Below are 16,770 nucleotides of genomic sequence, written 5' to 3' on the forward strand. Positions count from 1 at the left end.
AAACCACTCGTAAGTTTTTCCATCAGCTTCATCAATCAAAAGACCATTATCATGTTGCACCCATTTCATTGCTTCCATTCAAATCAATGTAACCAAAGCGGGGCTGGAAGGAAAAATAGTCTGGTTCCTTTTTGCACTAGGATCACCTAGAATTTAAAAATGAATTGGGTATATACCTCTCGATTCATGTCCTAAATACCCAAATCTTGCAAACCTCTGTAACTAAATGAAATTTGTGTTTTCTTGCCCAGATTGTCGAGGCCACCCTGAATGGTAGAAGGCCTGTGACTGCAATCTTGCCTACTCCAGTGACTAGAATCGAAGAACTTCGACTGGAGATTTTGTCAATTGACACAGAGGACTCCGGAAGTTTGCGTGTTGATTTCCTGGGTTGCATGGAAGGTACGTCTTGATACTCAAGCTCAGATCGATTCTCCATTGGCATTTTTTTCTGTAACCGCAAAGGCTTTTAAATGAAATTTTCTAGCTAGGATATTTAAAAGACAATTGAATAATATCATTTTCTAATCCGTTCCTCTTCTTGTCTTTTACAGAAATAACGACCACAACTCCGGCTGCAACGACGACTAAAGGTAAACATCCTTCGTTTTCCGGCAAAACAAATATTACACGAAAAAGAGTAGTGCATGTCAAGATTTTTAGATGGCATTCGCTGTACAGATCAACAGTCACTGGCGCGAAATTGTACCCTGAAAACACTCACAATGTTGTATTTTTCTCTCCTTAAACAGTTGTGACAACAACTACCCAGACCTCTACATCCACCACAGCAGGTATGCGTTGTTGTTGTTGTTGTTGTTGTTGTTGTTGTTGTTGGGGTTTTTTTCGGGGGGGGAATTTGCATTTTTCCGATACTTTTGGTGAGATAGCTTTTGCATTCTCTATTCAAAGTACTTGATTGACCGCGGTTTATTTCCCAACTCCAACTAATTTCAATTCCAGCAACATTCTGATATTCTCAATGTCTTTCTTTCAAGGATACTGTATGGAGCCAATGGACGGCGAGCAAGGACTTGAGAGTATCCGTTCTTCAACTCCAGCGTCTGAAGATCAGTCAACTGATATCAACGCTGATAAACCTTGGACATTCGAGCTACAGTCCAATCCTGAGGACAACCGCGACCAAAACCCCAAACTGGACGTCAAGTTTAACACCGAAGTCCAAGTGCACGCCTTGAAGCTCCAGGGAGACAGCGACCAATCCCAAACGGTCCGAATAATTCCGTTGGTCCGGGATCGATCAACCCAAATTTACACTGATGTGCTGGATTCCTCGGGCAAACCACTCGTAAGTTCTTCCATAAGCTTCATCAATCAAAAGACCATTATCATGTTGCACCCATTTCATTGCTTCCATTCAAATCAATGTAACCAAAGCGGGGCTGGAAGGAAAAATAGTCTGGTTCCTTTTTGCACTAGGATCACCTAGAATTTAAAAATAAATTGGGTATATACCTCTCGATTCATGGCCTAAATACCCAAATCTTGCAAACCTCTGTAACTAAATGAAATTTGTGTTTTCTTGCCCAGATTGTCGAGGCCACCCTGAATGGTAGAAGGCCTGTGACTGCAATCTTGCCTACTCCAGTGACTAGAATCGAAGAACTTCGACTGGAGATTTTGTCAATTGACACAGAGGACTCCGGAAGTTTGCGTGTTGATTTCCTGGGTTGCATGGAAGGTACGTCTTGATACTCAAGCTCAGATCGATTCTCCATTGGCATTTTTTTCTGTAACCGCAAAGGCTTTTAAATGAAATTTTCTAGCTAGGATATTTAAAAGACAATTGAATAATATCATTTTCTAATCCGTTCCTCTTCTTGTCTTTTACAGAAATAACGACCACAACTCCGGCTGCAACGACGACTAAAGGTAAACATCCTTCGTTTTCCGGCAAAACAAATATTACACGAAAAAGAGTAGTGCATGTCAAGATTTTTAGATGGCATTCGCTGTTCAGATCAACAGTCACTGGCGCGAAATTGTACCCTGAAAACACTCACAATGTTGTATTTTTCTCTCCTTAAACAGTTGTGACAACAACTACCCAGACCTCTACATCCACCACAGCAGGTATGCGTTGTTGTTGTTGTTGTTGTTGTTGGGGGTTTTTTTCGGGGGGGGGATTTGCATTTTTCCGATACTTTTGGTGAGATGGCTTTTGCATTCTCTATTCAAAGTACTTGATTGACCGCGGTTTATTTCCCAACTCCAACTAATTTCAATTCCAGCAACATTCTGATATTCTAAATGTCTTTCTTTCAAGGATACTGTATGGAGCCAATGGACGGCGAGCAAGGACTTGAGAGTATCCGTTCTTCAACTCCAGCGTCTGAAGATCAGTCAACTGATATCAACGCTGATAAACCTTGGATATTCGAGCTACAGTCCAATCCTGAGGACAACCGCGACCAAAACCCCAAACTGGACGTCAAGTTTAACACCGAAGTCCAAGTGCACGCCTTGAAGCTCCAGGGAGACAGCGACCAATCCCAAACGGTCCGAATAATTCCGTTGGTCCGGGATCGATCAACCCAAATTTACACTGATGTGCTGGATTCCTCGGGCAAACCACTCGTAAGTTCTTCCATAAGCTTCATCAATCAAAAGACCATTATCATGTTGCACCCATTTCATTGCTTCCATTCAAATCAATGTAACCAAAGCGGGGCTGGAAGGAAAAATAGTCTGGTTCCTTTTTGCACTAGGATCACCTAGAATTTAAAAATAAATTGGGTATATACCTCTCGATTCATGTCCTAAATACCCAAATCTTGCAAACCTCTGTAACTAAATGAAATTTGTGTTTTCTTGCCCAGATTGTCGAGGCCACCCTGAATGGTAGAAGGCCTGTGACTGCAATCTTGCCTACTCCAGTGACTAGAATCGAAGAACTTCGACTGGAGATTTTGTCAATTGACACAGAGGACTCCGGAAGTTTGCGTGTTGATTTCCTGGGTTGCATGGAAGGTACGTCTTGATACTCAAGCTCAGATCGATTCTCCATTGGCATTTTTTTCTGTAACCGCAAAGGCTTTTAAATGAAATTTTCTAGCTAGGATATTTAAAAGACAATTGAATAATATCATTTTCTAATCCGTTCCTCTTCTTGTCTTTTACAGAAATAACGACCACAACTCCGGCTGCAACGACGACTAAAGGTAAACATCCTTCGTTTTCCGGCAAAACAAATATTGCACGAAAAAGAGTAGTGCATGTCAAGATTTTTAGATGGCATTCTCTGTACAGATCAACAGTCACTGGCGCGAAATTGTACCCTGAAAACACTCACAATATTGTATTTTTCTCTCCTTAAACAGTTGTGACAACAACTACCCAGACCTCTACATCCACCACAGCAGGTATGCGTTGTTGTTGTTGTTGTTGTTGTTGGGGTTTTTTTCGGGGGGGGGAGTAATTTGCATTTTCCCGATACTTTTGGTGAGATGGCTTTTGCATTCTCTATTCAAAGTACTTGATTGACCGCGGTTTATTTCCCAACTCCAACTAATTTCAATTCCAGCAACATTCTGATATTCTAAATGTCTTTCTTTCAAGGATACTGTATGGAGGCAATGGACGGCGAGCAAGGACTTGAGAGTAGCCGTTCTACAACTCCAGCGTATGAAGATCAGTCAACTGATATCAACGCTGATAAACCTTGGACATTCGAGCTACAGTCCAATCCTGAGGACAACCGCGACCAAAACCCCAAACTGGACGTCAAGTTTAACACCGAAGTCCAAGTGCACGCCTTGAAGCTCCAGGGAGACAGCGACCAATCCCAAACGGTCCGAATAATTTCGTTGGTCCGGGATCGATCAACCCAAATTTACACTGATGTGCTGGATTCCTCGGGCAAACCACTCGTAAGTTTTTCCATAAGCTTCATCAATCAAAAGACCATTATCATGTTGCACCCATTTCATTGCTTCCATTAAAATCAACGTAACCAAAGCGGGGCTGGAAGGAAAAATAGTCTGGTTCCTTTTTGCACTACGATAACCTAGAATTTAAAAAAAATTGGGTATATACCTCTCGATTCATGTCCTAAATACCCAAATCTTGCAAACCTCTGTAACTAAATGAAATTTGTGTTTTCTTGCCCAGATTGTCGAGGCCACCCTGAATGGTAGAAGGCCTGTGACTGCAATCTTGCCTACTCCAGTGACTAGAATCGAAGAACTTCGACTGGAGATTCTGTCAATTGACACAGAGGACTCTGGAAGTTTGCGTGTTGATTTCCTGGGTTGCATGGAAGGTACGTCTTGATACTCAAGCTCAGATCGATTCTCCATTGGCATTTTTTCTGTAACCGCAAAGGGTTCTAAATGAAATTTTAAAAGACAATTGAATAATATCATTTTCTAATCCGTTCTTCTTCTTGTCTTTTACAGAAATAACGACCACAACTCCGGCTGCAACGACGACTAAAGGTAAACATCTTTCATTTTCCGGCAAAACAAATATTGCACGAAAAAGAGTAGTGCATGTCAAGATTTTTAGATGGCATTCTCTGTACAGATCAACAGGCGCGAAATTGTACCCTGAAAACACTCACAATGTTGTATTTTTCTCTCCTTAAACAGTTGTGACAACAACTACCCAGACCTCTACATCCACCACAGCAGGTATGCGTTGTTGTTGTTGTTGTTGGGGTTCTTTTTCGGGTTGGGGGTATTTGCATTTTCCAGATACTTTTGGAGAGATGGCTTTTGCATTCTCTGTTCAAAGTACTTGATTGACCGCGGTTTATTTCCAAACTCCAACTCATTTCAATTCCAACAACATTCTGATATTCTGAATGTCTTTCTTTCAAGGATACTGTATGGAGCCAATGGACGGCGAGCAAGGACTTGAGAGTAGCCGTTCTACAACTCCAGCGTCTGAAGCTCAGTCAACTGATATCAACGCTGATAAACCTTGGACATTCGAGCTACAGTCCAATCCTGAGGACAACCGCGACCAAAACCCTAAACTGGACGTCAAGTTTAACACCGAAGTCCAAGTGCACGCCTTGAAGCTCCAGGGAGACAGCGACCAATCCCAAACGGTCCGAATAATTCCGTTGGTCCGGGATCGATCAACCCAAATTTACACTGATGTGCTGGATTCCTCGGGCAAACCACTCGTAAGTTTTTCCATAAGCTTCATCAATCAAAAGACCATTATCATGTTGCACCCATTTCATTGCTTCCATTAAAATCAATGTAACCAAAGCGGGGCTGGAAGGAAAAATAGTCTGGTTCCTTTTTGCACTACGATAACCTAGAATTTAAAAAAAAATTGGGTATATACCTCTCGATTCATGTCCTAAATACCCAAATCTTGCAAACCTCTGTAACTAAATGAAATTTGTGTTTTCTTGCCCAGATTGTCGAGGCCACCCTGAATGGTAGAAGGCCTGTGACTGCAATCTTGCCTACTCCAGTGACTAGAATCGAAGAACTTCGACTGGAGATTCTGTCATTTGACACAGAGGACTCCGGAAGTTTGCGTGTTGATTTCCTGGGTTGCATGGAAGGTACGTCTTGATACTCAACCTCAGATCGATTCTCCATCGGCATTTTTTCTGTAACCGCAAAGGCGTCTCAATGAAATATTCTAGCTAGCATATTTTAAAGACAATTGAATAATATCATTTTCTAATCCGTTCCTCTTCTTGTCTTTTACAGAAATAACGACCACAACTCCGGCTGCAACGACGACTAAAGGTAAACATCCTTCGTTTTCCGGCAAAACAAATATTGCACGAAAAAGAGTAGTGCATGTCAAGATTTTTAGATGGCATTCTCTGTACAGATCAACAGTCACTGGCGCGAAATTGTACCCTGAAAACACTCACAATGTTGTATTTTTCTCTCCTTAAACAGTTGTGACAACAACTACCCAGACCTCTACATCCACCACAGCAGGTATGCGTTGTTGTTGTTGTTGTTGGGGTTTTTTTCGGGTGGGGGGTAATTTGCATTTTCCCGATACTTTTGGTGAGATGGCTTTTGCATTCTCTATTCAAAGTACTTGATTGACCGCGGTTTATTTCCCAACTCCAACTAATTTCAATTCCAACACCATTCTGATATTCTGAATGTCTTTCTTTCAAGGATACTGTATGGAGGCAATGGACGGCGAGCAAGGACTTGAGAGTAGCCGTTCTACAACTCCAGCGTCTGAAGATCAGTCAACTGATATCAACGCTGACAAACCTTGGACATTCGAGCTACAGTCCAATCCTGAGGACAACCGCGACCAAAACCCCAAATTGAACGTCCAATTCAACACAAAGGTTGAAGTACATGCCTTGAAGCTGCAGGGAAATACAAATGAAAGTCCAGAAGTTAGAATCATCCTGACGGTATTTGATAGCAACACTCAATCTTTCAGTGATGTACTGGACTCCTCTGGCAAGCCATTGGTTAGTGCAGCAATTTCTTTTTTGGTAGTTATTTCTCGAAATGAATTGGTAAATTTGAATTCAAGCTGAAGTGGAAAAAAATTGTTCGAAAGTCATTGGAATTCAGAGATTCTTGTTTTTTAACTGACAGATTCAAGAGGTGACTCTTAATGGTCAAAGGCCTGTAACTCTTATATTGCCCTCTCCGGTGACCGGGATCAAACAACTGCGACTTGAGATCTTGTCCATTGGAGACAGTGACGAGGGAAGTTTGCGCGTTGATTTCCTGGGTTGCAGAGAAGGTATGTGAAGATGGGCTACATTTTTTACTGATTTATGATATTATTACTAGATTTACTGCATGTATATTTCGACTTGAGATGTGCAAACAGATTCATATTCCCATTTTGAATCTGCTTTTCTTTTTTCTATCCAAGCAGAAGCTTCAACCACTACTCCAGCAGCAACAACTACACGCAAATGTTCAGTCATTCCATTTTTAACCTCGTGTGAAGCGAAGAATCCAATAACAGTTGATGAATGAAGAATAATGAATAATGCATTACAGATTAATTTATGGATTTTACTTAATATATGTGTCGTGTCATAATGTGATAAACCTAAAGGTTAATATAAATGTATTTTCTTCGTTAACTCAGGTCGTCCTGGAGGGTCTGATATTAAAACAACAACACGGCCAACGCGACCAGGTATGTATTAAATTTTGAGGATTGAAGACATTTCTGCTGGTGTATTATCAGTCATGAGATGTATGTTTCATATTATACATATGTATATATTATATAATACCCCTGGTGAGAAATAATGAAATGTCCTTGTATAGTAAAACCCGAGTTTTCGTGGCGTATCCCCTGATGAAGGTGAACGCATGGAAAGCTCGGGTATTACTAACTGGTGAGCACTGTTTTAATTTTATCATTTATATGTTTAGATAATATTAGAAATTGGATGCTCCCTAAAATAACCTCTAAATAGTCCAAAAGCGTTATTCGATTCTATAACTTTGGCAAAACACTCACAATGTTGTATTTTTCTCTCCTTAAACAGTTGTGACAACAACTACCCAGACCTCTACATCCACCACAGCAGGTATGCGTTGTTGTTGTTGTTGTTGTTGTTGGGGGTTTTTTTCGGGGGGGGGGGGGAATTTGCATTTCCCGATACTTTTGGTGAGATGGCTTTTGTATTCTCTGCTCAAAGTACTTGATTGACCGCGGTTTATTTCCAAACTCCAACTCATTTCAATTCCAACAACATTCTGATATTCTGAATGTCTTTCTTTCAAGGATACTGTATGGAGGCAATGGACGGCGAGCAAGGACTTGAGAGTAGCCGTTCTACAACTCCAGCGTCTGAAGATCAGTCAACTGATATCAACGCTGATAAACCTTGGATATTCGAGCTACAGTCCAATCCTGAGGACAACCGCGACCAAAACCCCAAACTGGACGTCAAGTTTAACACCGAAGTTCAAGTGCACGCCTTGAAGCTCCAGGGAGACAGCGACCAATCCCAAACGGTCCGAATAATTCCGTTGGTCCGGGATCGATCAACCCAAATTTACACTGATGTGCTGGATTCCTCGGGCAAACCACTCGTAAGTTTTTCCATAAGCTTCATCAATCAAAAGACCATTATCATGTTGCACCCATTTCATTGCTTCCATTAAAATCAATGTAACCAAAGCGGGCCTGGAAGGAAAAATAGTCTGGTTCCTTTTTGCACTAGGACAACCTAGAATTTAAAAAAAAAATGGGTATATATCTCTCGATTCATGTCCTAAATATCCAAATCTTGCAAACCTCTGTAACTAAATGAAATTTGTGTTTTCTTGCCCAGATTGTCGAGGCCACCCTGAATGGTAGAAGGCCTGTGACTGCAATCTTGCCTACTCCAGTGACTAGAATCGAAGAACTTCGACTGGAGATTTTGTCAATTGACACAGAGGACTCTGGAAGTTTGCGTGTTGATTTCCTGGGTTGCATGGAAGGTACGTCTTGATACTCAAGCTCAGATCGATTCTCCATCGGCATTTTTTCTGTTACCGCAAAGGCGTCTCAATGAAATATTCTAGCTGGATATTTTAAAGACAATTAAATAATATCATTTTCTAATCCGTTTTTCTTCTTGTCTTTTACAGAAATAACGACCACAACTCCGGCTGCAACGACGACTAAAGGTAAACATCTTTCGTTTTCCGGCAAAACAAATATTGCACGAAAAAGAGTAGTGCATGTCAAGATTTTTAGATGGCATTCTCTGTACAGATCAACAGTCACTGGCGCGAAATTGTACCCTGAAAACACTCACAATGTTGTATTTTTCTCTCCTTAAACAGTTGTGACAACAACTACCCAGACCTCTACATCCACCACAGCAGGTATGCGTTGTTGTTGTTGTTGTTGTTGTTGGGGTTCTTTTTCGGGTGGGGGGTATTTGCATTTTCCCGATACTTTTGGAGAGATGGCTTTTGCATTCTTCTCTGTTCAAAGTACTTGATTGACCGCGGTTTATTTCCAAACTCCAACTCATTTCAATTCCAGCAACATTCTGATATTCTGAATGTCTTTCTTTCAAGGATACTGTATGGAGCCAATGGACGGCGAGCAAGGACTTGAGAGTAGCCGTTCTACAACTCCAGCGTCTGAAGATCAGTCAACTGATATCAACGCTGATAAACCTTGGATATTCGAGCTACAGTCCAATCCTGAGGACAACCGCGACCAAAACCCCAAACTGGACGTCAAGTTTAACACCGAAGTCCAAGTGCACGCCTTGAAGCTCCAGGGAGACAGCGACCAATCCAAACCGGTCCGAATAATTCCGTTGGTCCGGGATCGATCAACCCAAATTTACACTGATGTGCTGGATTCCTCGGGCAAACCACTCGTAAGTTTTTCCATAAGCTTCATCAATCAAAAGACCATTATCATGTTGCACCCATTCATTGCTTCCATTAAAATCAATGTAACCAAAGCGGGGCTGGAAGGAAAAATAGTCTGGTTCCTTTTTGCACTACGATAACCTAGAATTTAAAAAAAAATTGGGTATATACCTCTCGATTCATGTCCTAAATACCCAAATCTTGCAAACCTCTGTAACTAAATGAAATTTGTGTTTTCTTGCCCAGATTGTCGAGGCCACCCTGAATGGTAGAAGGCCTGTGACTGCAATCTTGCCTACTCCAGTGACTAGAATCGAAGAACTTCGACTGGAGATTTTGTCAATTGACACAGAGGACTCCGGAAGTTTGCGTGTTGATTTCCTGGGTTGCATGGAAGGTACGTCTTGATACTCAAGCTCAGATCGATTCTCCATTGGCATTTTTTTCTGTAACCGCAAAGGCTTTTAAATGAAATTTTCTAGCTAGGATATTTAAAAGACAATTGAATAATATCATTTTCTAATCCGTTCCTCTTCTTGTCTTTTACAGAAATAACGACCACAACTCCGGCTGCAACGACGACTAAAGGTAAACATCCTTCGTTTTCCGGCAAAACAAATATTACACGAAAAAGAGTAGTGCATGTCAAGATTTTTAGATGGCATTCGCTGTACAGATCAACAGTCACTGGCGCGAAATTGTACCCTGAAAACACTCACAATGTTGTATTTTTCTCTCCTTAAACAGTTGTGACAACAACTACCCAGACCTCTACATCCACCACAGCAGGTATGCGTTGTTGTTGTTGTTGTTGTCGGGTTTTTTTCGGGGGGGGGGGAATTTGCATTTTTCCGATACTTTTGGTGAGATGGCTTTTGCATTCTCTATTCAAAGTACTTGATTGACCGCGGTTTATTTCCCAACTCCAACTAATTTCAATTCCAGCAACATTCTGATATTCTAAATGTCTTTCTTTCAAGGATACTGTATGGAGCCAATGGACGGCGAGCAAGGACTTGAGAGTATCCGTTCTTCAACTCCAGCGTCTGAAGATCAGTCAACTGATATCAACGCTGATAAACCTTGGACATTCGAGCTACAGTCCAATCCTGAGGACAACCGCGACCAAAACCCCAAACTGGACGTCAAGTTTAACACCGAAGTCCAAGTGCACGCCTTGAAGCTCCAGGGAGACAGCGACCAATCCCAAACGGCCCGAATAATTCCGTTGGTCCGGGATCGATCAACCCAAATTTACACTGATGTGCTGGATTCCTCGGGCAAACCACTCGTAAGTTCTTCCATAAGCTTCATCAATCAAAAGACCATTATCATGTTGCACCCATTTCATTGCTTCCATTAAATCAATGTAACCAAAGCGGGGCTGGAAGGAAAATAGTCTGGTTCCTTTTTGCACTAGGATCACCTAGAATTTAAAAATAAATTGGGTATATACCTCTCGATTCATGTCCTAAATACCCAAATCTTGCAAACCTCTGTAACTAAATGAAATTTGTGTTTTCTTGCCCAGATTGTCGAGGCCACCCTGAATGGTAGAAGGCCTGTGACTGCAATCTTGCCTACTCCAGTGACTAGAATCGAAGAACTTCGACTGGAGATTTTGTCAATTGACACAGAGGACTCCGGAAGTTTGCGTGTTGATTTCCTGGGTTGCATGGAAGGTACGTCTTGATACTCAAGCTCAGATCGATTCTCCATTGGCATTTTTTTCTGTAACCGCAAAGGCTTTTAAATGAAATTTTCTAGCTAGGATATTTAAAAGACAATTGAATAATATCATTTTCTAATCCGTTCCTCTTCTTGTCTTTTACAGAAATAACGACCACAACTCCGGCTGCAACGACGACTAAAGGTAAACATCCTTCGTTTTCCGGCAAAACAAATATTACACGAAAAAGAGTAGTGCATGTCAAGATTTTTAGATGGCATTCGCTGTACAGATCAACAGTCACTGGCGCGAAATTGTACCCTGAAAACACTCACAATGTTGTATTTTTCTCTCCTTAAACAGTTGTGACAACAACTACCCAGACCTCTACATCCACCACAGCAGGTATGCGTTGTTGTTGTTGTTGTTGTTGTTGGGGTTTTTTCGGGGGGGGGGGAGTAATTTGCATTTTCCCGATACTTTTGGTGAGATGGCTTTTGCATTCTCTATTCAAAAGTACTTGATTGACCGCGGTTTATTTCCCAACTCCAACTAATTTCAATTCCAGCAACATTCTGATATTCTAAATGTCTTTCTTTCAAGGATACTGTATGGAGGCAATGGACGGCGAGCAAGGACTTGAGAGTAGCCGTTCTACAACTCCAGCGTCTGAAGATCAGTCAACTGATATCAACGCTGATAAACCTTGGACATTCGAGCTACAGTCCAATCCTGAGGACAACCGCGACCAAAACCCCAAACTGGACGTCAAGTTTAACACCGAAGTCCAAGTGCACGCCTTGAAGCTCCAGGGAGACAGCGACCAATCCCAAACGGTCCGAATAATTCCGTTGGTCCGGGATCGATCAACCCAAATTTACACTGATGTGCTGGATTCCTCGGGCAAACCACTCGTAAGTTTTTCCATAAGCTTCATCAATCAAAAGACCATTATCATGTTGCACCCATTTCATTGCTTCCATTAAAATCAATGTAACCAAAGCGGGGCTGGAAGGAAAAATAGTCTGGTTCCTTTTTGCACTAGGAAACCTAGAATTTAAAAAAAATTGGGTATATACCTCTCGATTCATGTCCTAAATACCCAAATCTTGCAAACCTCTGTAACTAAATGAAATTTGTGTTTTCTTGCCCAGATTGTCGAGGCCACCCTGAATGGTAGAAGGCCTGTGACTGCAATCTTGCCTACTCCAGTGACTAGAATCGAAGAACTTCGACTGGAGATTTTGTCAATTGACACAGAGGACTCCGGAAGTTTGCGTGTTGATTTCCTGGGTTGCATGGAAGGTACGTCTTGATACTCAAGCTCAGATCGATTCTCCATTGGCATTTTTTTCTGTAACCGCAAAGGCTTTTAAATGAAATTTTAAAAGACAATTGAATAATATCATTTTCTAATCCGTTCTTCTTCTTGTCTTTTACAGAAATAACGACCACAACTCCGGCTGCAACGACGACTAAAGGTAAACATCTTTCGTTTTCCGGCAAAACAAATATTGCACGAAAAAGAGTAGTGCATGTCAAGATTTTTAGATGGCATTCTCTGTACAGATCAACAGTCACTGGCGCGAAATTGTACCCTGAAAACACTCACAATGTTGTATTTTTCTCTCCTTAAACAGTTGTGACAACAACTACCCAGACCTCTACATCCACCACAGCAGGTATGCGTTGTTGTTGTTGTTGTTGTTGTTGTTGGGGTTCTTTTCGGGGGGGGGTATTTGCATTTTCCCGATACTTTTGGTGAGATGGCTTTTGCATTCTCTATTCAAAGTACTTGATTGACCGCGGTTTATTTCCAAACTCCAACTAATTTCAATCCCCAACATTCTGATATTCTAAATGTCTTTCTTTCAAGGATACTGTATGGAGCCAATGGACGGCGAGCAAGGACTTGAGAGTAGCCGTTCTACAACTCCAGCGTCTGAAGATCAGTCAACTGATATCAACGCTGATAAACCTTGGACATTCGAGCTACAGTCCAATCCTGAGGACAACCGCGACCAAAACCCCTAAACTGGACGTCAAGTTTAACACCGAAGTTCAAGTGCACGCCTTGAAGCTCCAGGGAGACAGCGACCAATCCCAAACGGTCCGAATAATTCCGTTGGTCCGGGATCGATCAACCCAAATTTACACTGATGTGCTGGATTCCTCGGGCAAACCACTCGTAAGTTTTTCCATAAGCTTCATCAATCAAAAGACCATTATCATGTTGCACCCATTTCATTGCTTCCATTAAAATCAATGTAACCAAAGCGGGGCTGGAAGGAAAATAGTCTGGTTCCTTTTTGCACTACGATAACCTAGAATTTAAAAAAAAATTGGGTATATACCTCTCGATTCATGTCCTAAATACCCAAATCTTGCAAACCTCTGTAACTAAATGAAATTTGTGTTTTCTTGCCCAGATTGTCGAGGCCACCCTGAATGGTAGAAGGCCTGTGACTGCAATCTTGCCTACTCCAGTGACTAGAATCGAAGAACTTCGACTGGAGATTCTGTCAATTGACACAGAGGACTCCGGAAGTTTGCGTGTTGATTTCCTGGGTTGCATGGAAGGTACGTCTTGATACTCAAGCTCAGATCGATTCTCCATTGGCATTTTTTCTGTAACCGCAAAGGGTTCTAAATGAAATTTTAAAAGACAATTGAATAATATCATTTTCTAATCCGTTCTTCTTCTTGTCTTTTACAGAAATAACGACCACAAAACTCCGGCTGCAACGACGACTAAAGGTAAACATCTTTCATTTTCCGGCAAAACAAATATTGCACGAAAAAGAGTAGTGCATGTCAAGATTTTTAGATGGCATTCTCTTAAACAGATCAACAGTCACTGGCGCGAAATTGTACCCTGAATTACTCACAATGTTGTTTTTTTCTCTCCTTAAACAGTTGTGACAACAACTACCCAGACCTCTACATCCACCACAGCAGGTATGCGTTGTTGTTGTTGTTGTTGTTGTTGTTGGGTTCTTTTTCGGGTTGGGGGTATTTGCATTTTCCAGATACTTTTGGAGAGATGGCTTTTGCATTCTCTGTTCAAAGTACTTGATTGACCGCGGTTTATTTCCAAACTCCAACTCATTTCAATTCCAACAACATTCTGATATTCTGAATGTCTTTCTTTCAAGGATACTGTATGGAGCCAATGGACGGCGAGCAAGGACTTGAGAGTAGCCGTTCTACAACTCCAGCGTCTGAAGATCAGTCAACTGATATCAACGCTGATAAACCTTGGACATTCGAGCTACAGTCCAATCCTGAGGACAACCGCGACCAAAACCCTAAACTGGACGTCAAGTTTAACACCGAAGTTCAAGTGCACGCCTTGAAGCTCCAGGGAGACAGCGACCAATCCCAAACGGTCCGAATAATTCCGTTGGTCCGGGATCGATCAACCCAAATTTACACTGATGTGCTGGATTCCTCGGGCAAACCACTCGTAAGTTTTTCCATAAGCTTCATCAATCAAAAGACCATTATCATGTTGCACCCATTTCATTGCTTCCATTAAAATCAATGTAACCAAAGCGGGGCTGGAAGGAAAATAGTCTGGTTCCTTTTTGCACTACGATAACCTAGAATTTAAAAAAAATTGGGTATATACCTCTCGATTCATGTCCTAAATACCCAAATCTTGCAAACCTCTGTAACTAAATGAAATTTGTGTTTTCTTGCCCAGATTGTCGAGGCCACCCTGAATGGTAGAAGGCCTGTGACTGCAATCTTGCCTACTCCAGTGACTAGAATCGAAGAACTTCGACTGGAGATTCTGTCATTTGACACAGAGGACTCCGGAAGTTTGCGTGTTGATTTCCTGGGTTGCATGGAAGGTACGTCTTGATACTCAACTCAGATCGATTCTCCATCGGCATTTTTTCTGTAACCGCAAAGGCGTCTCAATGAAATATTCTAGCTAGCATATTTTAAAGACAATTGAATAATATCATTTTCTAATCCGTTCCTCTTCTTGTCTTTTACAGAAATAACGACCACAACTCCGGCTGCAACGACGACTAAAGGTAAACATCCTTCGTTTTCCGGCAAAACAAATATTGCACGAAAAAGAGTAGTGCATGTCAAGATTTTTAGATGGCATTCTCTGTACAGATCAACAGTCACTGGCGCGAAATTGTACCCTGAAAACACTCACAATGTTGTTTTTTCTCTCCTTAAACAGTTGTGACAACAACTACCCAGACCTCTACATCCACCACAGCAGGTATGCGTTGTTGTTGTTGTTGTTGGGGTTTTTTTCGGGTGGGGGGTAATTTGCATTTTCCCGATACTTTTGGTGAGATGGCTTTTGCATTCTCTATTCAAAGTACTTGATTGACCGCGGTTTATTTCCCAACTCCAACTAATTTCAATTCCAACACACCATTCTGATATTCTGAATGTCTTTCTTTCAAGGATACTGTATGGAGGCAATGGACGGCGAGCAAGGACTTGAGAGTAGCCGTTCTACAACTCCAGCGTCTGAAGATCAGTCAACTGATATCAACGCTGACAAACCTTGGACATTCGAGCTACAGTCCAATCCTGAGGACAACCGCGACCAAAACCCCAAATTGAACGTCCAATTCAACACAAAGGTTGAAGTACATGCCTTGAAGCTGCAGGGAAATACAAATGAAAGTCCAGAAGTTAGAATCATCCTGACGGTATTTGATAGCAACACTCAATCTTTCAGTGATGTACTGGACTCCTCTGGCAAGCCATTGGTTAGTGCAGCAATTTCTTTTTTGGTAGTTATTTCTCGAAATGAATTGGTAAATTTGAATTCAAGCTGAAGTGGAAAAAAATTGTTCGAAAGTCATTGGAATTCAGAGATTCTTGTTTTTTAACTGACAGATTCAAGAGGTGACTCTTAATGGTCAAAGGCCTGTAACTCTTATATTGCCCTCTCCGGTGACCGGGATCAAACAACTGCGACTTGAGATCTTGTCCATTGGAGACAGTGACGAGGGAAGTTTGCGCGTTGATTTCCTGGGTTGCAGAGAAGGTATGTGAAGATGGGCTACATTTTTTACTGATTTATGATATTATTACTAGATTTACTGCATGTATATTTCGACTTGAGATGTGCAAACAGATTCATATTCCCATTTTGAATCTGCTTTTCTTTTTTCTATCCAAGCAGAAGCTTCAACCACTACTCCAGCAGCAACAACTACACGCAAATGTTCAGTCATTCCATTTTAACCTCGTGTGAAGCGAAGAATCCAATAACAGTTGATGAATGAAGAATAATGAATAATGCATTACAGATTAATTTATGGATTTTACTTAATATATGTGTCGTGTCATAATGTGATAAACCTAAAGGTTGATATAAATGTATTTTCTTCGTTAACTCAGGTCGTCCTGGAGGGTCTGATATTAAAAACAACACACGGCCAACGCGACCAGGTATGTATTAAATTTTGAGGATTGAAGACATTTCTGCTGGTGTATTATCACATGAGATGTATTTTTCATATTATACATATGTATATATTATATAATACCCCTGGTGAGAAATAATGAATGTCCTTGTATAGTAAAACCCGAGTTTCGTGGCGTATCCCCTGATGAAGGTGAACGCATGGAAAGCTCGGGTATTACTAACTGGTGAGCACTGTTTAATTTTATCATTTATATGTTTAAATATTTAGAATTGGATGCTCCCTAAAATAACCTCTAAATAGTCCAAAAGCGTTATTCGATTCTATAACTTTGGCAAAACACTCACAATGTTGTATTTTCCTCTCCTTC

The 16,770-nt window shown here is 41.3% G+C and overlaps 10 long non-coding RNA genes across 10 annotated transcripts; all 10 read left to right on the plus strand.

Annotated features, from left to right (window-relative positions):
• The first annotated feature begins 552 nt into the window (after positions 1–552).
• On the plus strand, positions 553–1,057 carry LOC119719502. The gene is made up of 3 exons (XR_005269953.1): positions 553–593; positions 753–794; positions 999–1,057. It is a non-coding gene; the product is annotated as an uncharacterized LOC119719502 (long non-coding RNA).
• A 795-nt stretch (positions 1,058–1,852) lies between these two features.
• Positions 1,853–2,328, plus strand: LOC119719523. Its single transcript, XR_005269973.1, has 3 exons — positions 1,853–1,893; positions 2,053–2,094; positions 2,288–2,328. It is a non-coding gene; the product is annotated as an uncharacterized LOC119719523 (long non-coding RNA).
• Positions 2,329–3,141: 813 nt separating this feature from the next.
• On the plus strand, positions 3,142–3,617 carry LOC119719508. Its single transcript, XR_005269958.1, has 3 exons — positions 3,142–3,182; positions 3,342–3,383; positions 3,580–3,617. It is a non-coding gene; the product is annotated as an uncharacterized LOC119719508 (long non-coding RNA).
• Positions 3,618–4,194: 577 nt separating this feature from the next.
• LOC119719420 lies at positions 4,195–4,882 on the plus strand. The gene is made up of 4 exons (XR_005269929.1): positions 4,195–4,282; positions 4,419–4,457; positions 4,611–4,652; positions 4,842–4,882. It is a non-coding gene; the product is annotated as an uncharacterized LOC119719420 (long non-coding RNA).
• Positions 4,883–5,694: 812 nt separating this feature from the next.
• On the plus strand, positions 5,695–6,163 carry LOC119719510. Its single transcript, XR_005269960.1, has 3 exons — positions 5,695–5,735; positions 5,895–5,936; positions 6,126–6,163. It is a non-coding gene; the product is annotated as an uncharacterized LOC119719510 (long non-coding RNA).
• A 2,411-nt stretch (positions 6,164–8,574) lies between these two features.
• Positions 8,575–9,055, plus strand: LOC119719522. The gene is made up of 3 exons (XR_005269972.1): positions 8,575–8,615; positions 8,775–8,816; positions 9,015–9,055. It is a non-coding gene; the product is annotated as an uncharacterized LOC119719522 (long non-coding RNA).
• An 812-nt stretch (positions 9,056–9,867) lies between these two features.
• On the plus strand, positions 9,868–10,359 carry LOC119719501. The gene is made up of 3 exons (XR_005269952.1): positions 9,868–9,908; positions 10,068–10,109; positions 10,301–10,359. It is a non-coding gene; the product is annotated as an uncharacterized LOC119719501 (long non-coding RNA).
• Positions 10,360–11,152: 793 nt separating this feature from the next.
• On the plus strand, positions 11,153–11,630 carry LOC119719514. Its single transcript, XR_005269964.1, has 3 exons — positions 11,153–11,193; positions 11,353–11,394; positions 11,593–11,630. It is a non-coding gene; the product is annotated as an uncharacterized LOC119719514 (long non-coding RNA).
• Positions 11,631–12,429: 799 nt separating this feature from the next.
• On the plus strand, positions 12,430–12,906 carry LOC119719520. Its single transcript, XR_005269971.1, has 3 exons — positions 12,430–12,470; positions 12,630–12,671; positions 12,866–12,906. It is a non-coding gene; the product is annotated as an uncharacterized LOC119719520 (long non-coding RNA).
• Positions 12,907–14,994: 2,088 nt separating this feature from the next.
• LOC119719513 lies at positions 14,995–15,464 on the plus strand. Its single transcript, XR_005269963.1, has 3 exons — positions 14,995–15,035; positions 15,194–15,235; positions 15,427–15,464. It is a non-coding gene; the product is annotated as an uncharacterized LOC119719513 (long non-coding RNA).
• The last annotated feature ends 1,306 nt before the right edge of the window (positions 15,465–16,770 follow it).

This window comes from Patiria miniata, unplaced genomic scaffold (genome assembly GCF_015706575.1).
Source record: "Patiria miniata isolate m_02_andy unplaced genomic scaffold, ASM1570657v1 HiC_scaffold_8, whole genome shotgun sequence".
In the NCBI taxonomy this organism is placed as follows: domain Eukaryota; kingdom Metazoa; phylum Echinodermata; class Asteroidea; order Valvatida; family Asterinidae; genus Patiria; species Patiria miniata.